This window comes from Nesoenas mayeri, assembly GCF_963082525.1.
Source record: "Nesoenas mayeri genome assembly, chromosome: 13".
Lineage (NCBI taxonomy): Eukaryota > Metazoa > Chordata > Aves > Columbiformes > Columbidae > Nesoenas > Nesoenas mayeri.
In genome coordinates this window covers 3930427-3937191 of record NC_137550.1, presented here as the reverse complement: position 1 = coordinate 3937191, position 6765 = coordinate 3930427, and positions in this window count along the sequence as shown.

Genomic DNA, 6765 nt, shown 5'->3' with positions numbered 1-6765 from the left:
GAGCTAAGGTATTGAGTAAAACTTCAATGTGGTGTCTTCCCCCCCCCTCCCCCCAGTGAATACATGATTTGTTGTGTGGACTGATAAAAACAATATTTATGATTTAAAAAGCAAACATGACTCAAACACCTTTTTATTGAGGTTGCACAGGATGTGATTTCACATCACACATAAGCCTTACCTAGAGAGCTGTGTTGTAGACTTTTTCCAGCTATTAAACAAATCTGTAGGTATAATGAGGAACTCTGTATACTGTTCACAGCTTCTTTCCACTTTTGTCTGTGCTTGTGATATGACTTGCAGAAGAAAGGTGTTTTATTTATATCAGAGGTAATGGTTACATGTACATCTATTGTCAGGATTTGATATTATTGTAAGTTACTCTGGTTTCAGTCATGAAAACTATGAAGTTATAGTTTTTGTGGAGTAATAATGGACTGATAGTAGAGTTAATACTTTATAATTTTGGATAAATTTGTATGCATTGCAGCTTCAGATACAAGACAGTTCCCTCTCTTAGGAACTGGATCCTGTTACCTTCTTTCTCACCAGCAGAGGTCTAGCTAACATAGCAGTTGCAAAACTGGCTCAGGGTAAATCTCTATCACTGACTGAATGTCAACAGCGTGTTTAATGACTGATTGTGCATTCCTCTGGATGTGATTTCCCTGCCATAGCTGACCCCTGGGATGGATGTGATTGTATTAGAAACGGGAAGTTCAGAAACACTTTGAGAATCAGTATGAATGGTGATGAGCCATCAGGAGATGGCCCTATCAGTCATGAAAACAAATAGCTCAGTGTGTTACTTTGAGCCTGTTCCATCAGACCATGTAAGTGGTCATGTCAGGGAAGACAATATGATTTTTTACACTAAGCACCAGTGTCGACCTCTGGTGAATTAATACAGAGTCTCAAATTCTCAGACATAATTAGCAGCTAAGGATCTCAGGTTTTATGTACAAAACACCTTAAGAACATCAGTAGTTAGTCTCTATAGCAATGCCAGTGAGGAATGGGCTGTGCTGAATAGGAAGACGTTATGACATTCTGTTAAATGTTACATTTAATATACATTGGAGAAATAAAAGGTGATTCTGTAGATTTTTAAATAAATAGTTATTGTGCGAGATCGTAAAGCTTACTGTAAAACACCGTTGTTCAACATAAAGTGTTTTGAGGACAAAAATGGAAAAGCTTTTCTAATACCTTTCACCATTATTTCCTAGAGGCTTTTGTTAAATCAACCTAGAAAATAACAAGAAGTGATTAACTAATGCTAAACTAACATTTGAGGTGATTACCCAGCAGACATGCTCTTGCCCTTTAATCAGCTCTCTGCACTTTGAAGAGCAGTTAAAGAAAGTGGTGGGCTTTCAGCAGGAAGATCACTTACACATTTGTTACGTGTAACCTTGATTTATTGTGCAGGTTTTAGAATCTAAAGAAGTCTTTTATATAGATTGCAGGTTTGCTCATGTTTCAGTTAACTTAAATACAGCTGTCTAAACAGGGAACTAGCTAGCGTTTATGATGTTTTTTGGAGGATCAATTTCATTCCACAGCAGTGTGGTACCATGAAACAAAGTACTTTTAAATGCAAAAGAAAGCTAAGATTAAAAATGCCATTTCATTTAAGCTCCAATAGCAATAGAAAATACAAAGGTATTTACAGTTTGTTTGATATATTATGTAACTTGCAGTGTGTGTGTGAGTGTAGCCAAATCTTGCTGCCTAGCTCTATTGTTTGACAAATAGTTATAAATTAAAGAAGATATTTCATTTTTTCCTCTTATGAGGCAAAACCCCAAGTGCTTTCACTTTGGGCTGGCGTTGTTTTGTTTGCAGAAATGTGTTTTGTGGTGGTGAGATATTGTCACTGTTCATTGCAGGGCGATGATAAACCATGGCAGATACTGTTTCATCTGTGCCTATAGGTGCAACATGGGTAATACAACTTTTTTCGGGGCAATTCTACTATCGAGTTACAGTAAATTGGCAGGGTTCTTAAGGTGGGGCAGTTTCTGCCAGGGAGAGAGGAATTCCATATGTTCCTCATTTAGTGCCCGTTAATTCATGGCCTCCCCTTCCTAGCTTTTTTTGTCTACTTTGCAAATCCTAAATAAATGGTTGTTTTCTTATTTTGGATAAAATTTAGTGGCCATCTCACTACTGCCTTTTGGCACTGGTATGCTGATTTTGTGCAGCACCTTACATAATATATAAAACAAAAGATGCAGACTTAGAAGTATACAGGGCTGGAATAAAGTGTGTGTGTGCAGGAGGAGGGGATTAAGTAAATTATGTATTAGCGTGATGCTGGCTGCTACCTTAAGAAAGAGCAAGTCGGGGCCTGGTCTTATTTGGTGATGTCAGAAAGCTGTTCTGGAGTCCAGTATGCATCTCTTTGGTGATGTGCTTGTATGCCAGAAGCCGTACCAGATGAATCAGTATATGGATGGATGGATGATCCTGTGTCCCCAAGGGGGTACAGTTTCTAGCAATTTGCAACCTTCTGTTTTCTTAACAGTATTTTAATTGAAAAACGCAGGATGGGGAGCAGGAGAGAATCATGAGCAAGGATGATCAGAGAAAGGCTAATTTTATTTTGTTGTAAATAAGTTGAATTTTGCTTAGTAGTCTCATAAACGAGTGCCATAATTGGGCCCAGTTTGATTTTTGTTTAGTCAGTATTTGCCACAGAATATTCCTATATTTAAGGGTAGGATGACTCCTCTTGATTGCTGGCGCACCACTGATCAAATGGGTGTGCTGCCTGCGTGTCAATCAATGCCAAGGAGTGAGGGCTGAGGGAGGAGATTTTAGGTTCTAGCCCATACAACACTTCCTCTGACATTACTTATAGCACTTGCCATAGCAATCAAGCTTAGTGTGTGTGTTTGATAAAAATACAAATAACATTTTAGTATCAGTCTAGACAGGGTGGATCAACCCCAAAGCCTAGTAATTACAGGTTAGATTAAGAATTGCCTTTATTTGCTCTCATCTCTGGGCATTTTGTCCAGTTTTACTTTGCCTGCAGACTTCTATCAGGTGTTACTTGTTCAGATTTCAACAGCTGGCATTTCCTTTCTCTCATCACTTTAAGTACTTTTTTTTTTTGGCTGGGCTGTGTAGTCTGGGCTCAGAACTACAACTGCATAGAAACATTTTATGATCTGGCCATTCAGGCTGAAGCAGCGTGCCTGCTAGGAGCCTGGGAGATAGGCTTTGTAAGAGGTTATATTGGGTGCTTGTGACCATACATTTTTAACTCAGCCAAAAATGGAGAAGTCTTAATGGAGATGGCAAATGAGCTTCACTTTTCACAGGAATGGTAAAAGGTACAAAGACCAGTTTATTGACCATTTTCTCAAGTCCTGGTTCCTGATTTTTTTTTTTTTTTAGTAGAAAAGCCTGCCAGTTTGCTTATCTGTCTGTTGCTTTGTGATACAAGTTTGTTTTGTTTTGGAAAAACAAACATGGACAAGGCAAATACTGTCCCTAGCATCTTTCCTGGAAACTGTAGAACCATCTTGGATAAAGTCAAGGGCGGTGGGGAAGAGGGGTGGAAGTGAACTGGTAATAGTTGATACAGAAGATGGAAATTATAGCCCTCTCTGAAGAACCTGACAATATTAGAAGGAAGGGAAGAATGGGGTCTTGAGAAGATCAGCACTTCTCACTCATGTTGCTAACCTTTGGCAAGGTAACACACATCTACAGGCAGAAAACAATAAAGGATCACCTCAAAAGGGCAAACCCTTGGATCCTCACCTGCAGTCCTTTTTACATATATGGGGCTGTGTACAAGATTTTTCGTGCTGGTTCTAGAAAACAATAATTATTATTTCTTGATAAGATTTTCCCACAACATTAATTACCTCTCCCAATCCACTAATCATTCATATATGAATCAATGTACTTTTTTTTTTTTTTTCATAGCAGTCATCGGTGCAGAAGTGAATCACAGTTAAAGAAGGAAGCCAGAATTCTTGCTTTTCTCTACTTACTACAATTATTGCTGATTTTAAAAGAGGTAAGCAAATAAAAAGGAGAGAAAAGTCTCCTGTCCAACAGATGGAATTGTACTGGAAATTAAGCCTGATGTATTTCCTCTTGTGCTGAGGAGTGAAACTCATTTGACGTTTCCAGGTGTACTGTATTACTGAACTTCAGAAGTAACTTTTGGTGGAAAGAACAATAATGACTGGAAAAACTAAGCTATATAACCAACCAAGAAACCACGATATCTTTAAGTTTATGATACAGATTCCACTCCATACATTAAATGCTGGAAACAGCATGCTCTGCTAGCTTGAGAGACATATAACATTGATGAAAGGTATTTTTCATTTTAGAAAATTAAGGTAAATCTTGCCTTATGCCCTCACCCTTTCCAACTCCAAAAACTGACATAAATGGTCAATTTCCTAATTCTTGTTCTTAGGCTGTGCAGCTACAACTTGCTATCACACTTCCCATCATGTATAGCAATACATTTTATATGCAGCAACAAAGACTGCATGAGCATACCTGAGAAGAAGTGAACTGGGGTAACCTGGCGTTCAGGCTGATATACATGCATAAAAGCCAGATCTTGCAGTGTCAGTGACTGCAAGCTGTCATTTCACTTTAGTTCTGCTGCCCTCATCCCACTGGGTATTTCTGTAAAGAGAAAGGCGGCAGCACAGAAACTCACTTGGGAAGCTCATTAGAGCACAGACAGCACAGCGCTGGCTGTCACCCTTACTGCCACTCTGTCTAGGCTGAAATCTCACCCTGTCACCTCAACATCTTTATCCACTGCGAGAAAATAAATTAATTTGTCTCTATAGGCAGATGTAGATGGTCCCCTAGGGATCCTGACTGGATTTGGAAAACAATAACAAAACTTTTTATCATTTTTACAGTAGTTTATGTAAATAGAACAGAATTTTACAACCACAATATAGTGTTGATTTTCAGAGTATTTCTTTATTACTGTTTCAGTTGTACAATTTCAACATTAGGGAACAATACATAACGCACAGTACATAGGCTTGTATCATTCCCAGGTTTTAAAGTCATGTGTCAAGGTTCAGGATCCAGAATAGAGTTCCCTGTTCCTAAAATGAAAGCAGGCACATCCAGTACTACCTTGCTGCAGTTATTAGCACAATCTTGTTTGGCAAATATAAGATTAAGAGCACCACCTGCCATTAGGATACTGCATGTACCAAAGGATTACTGACAGGGATCCTTAACATTCTGCCCTTCTGCCCCTGTAGCATTTGTTCACATCAAAGTGACATCACTAGAAAAATACATTGTTAATCAGTTTACTCCTTGATTTTCAAAGTTAGTGAAAGGGTACAGCTAGAGGAACGCCTCACAAAATGAAACTACAAATCTGATACACATTTTGCATAGTTAAATTTATGTCAGGATAAACTTGTGTCTCTGGACTTTTTTTTTTTCTTCCTGCCTTTGAACTTTTGCTTTGAGCTGAACAGTTTTTCAGAACACTCATTCGGTGTTCAGACCACCTCATCACTCCCGATAACTTTCCATTTCTTTGGTTACTTCCTTTTCCTTAACATCCCTTAACTCCTTTTTTTAATTCTTCCTACAGCAATACACTGTTCCAGACATCCACTCACTCCCCTTTGGCTACTCCTGTTTGTTTTCTTCAGCCTTCCCCACCTCTTCAGTCACTTCCACTCTCTTCTGTTACTCTTCTCAACATCTCTAGGCTCTTTTTAATTTTCAACTGTTCTGATTTTCTCTTAATAAAAAAAAATATGCCACAGTCTTCTCCTTGTTACATCTAGTTGCTATTGCTATTTGCAATACCACTTCTAAATCCTTTCAAAGCATTCACCTCTATAGACTTCATTCTTTCCATGTTTACACATGGATGTAACCCAAATAATTCCAATAGTTTTGTGCAAAGTGACAGATGAAAAATCTAACCCCCTGCCTTGACATAGATGGAGAGAAAAGAGAGCTAATAGAAGAAAAAAGAATGAAAAATTAAAATATCAATGTAATAGTGCACATTTGCTCTCTTGATCTTTTTTCCCCCCTCTTGGTATGGAGCTTAACATCTTTACAGCGTGTCAACTTACTATCAAGCTTTTCTGTTAAAATAATATTAAACAAGTTTGATCACATTTGCTTCTTTATTCTGTTGATATCAGTTGTTCTAAATTCCCACTGTTCTCTGCTAAATTCTATTTAACTAGTGCCCAGCATCAAGAAAAAAAAATCTGCCTCCTATCTGTTGACACCATAATAGGAGAGGGAAAAAATTAACATGCATCCCTTGTAATGCAGAAGCTGCTATGATAAGCACACTTTAGAAAATAATATAGTGCAGCCTGGATCACTGATTGTTTATAGCATTAGCAGTTTTGCAAGAAAGTTTTGCATACCTACTGGGTACAAAATGAAAGCTCTTAGACTTTTAAGTTGAAAGCAATTAAGTTGTATTTCTGATTGTCTGCAAATTATTTTATGCCTGTAATTGTAACTTTCATCTCTGTTTCTGTTGCAGGTGTTACAGGCTTGGGTTGGTTTAGTTGTGTGTGTGGCTTTTTTTTTTGTTTTGGTTTTAGTCACATCTTCATTGTTTATTCTTGTTATTTTTTTTTTTAGTTTGTTTTTATTTTTGTGTGGTGTTTTTTTTTTTTGTGGATACAAAAAAGTCCAGTTTTGAGTAGCATGGCAGCCAAGCCACGTTTTGCTCATTTGTCCCAGACCTAGCATTGGCAACAGGTAGGA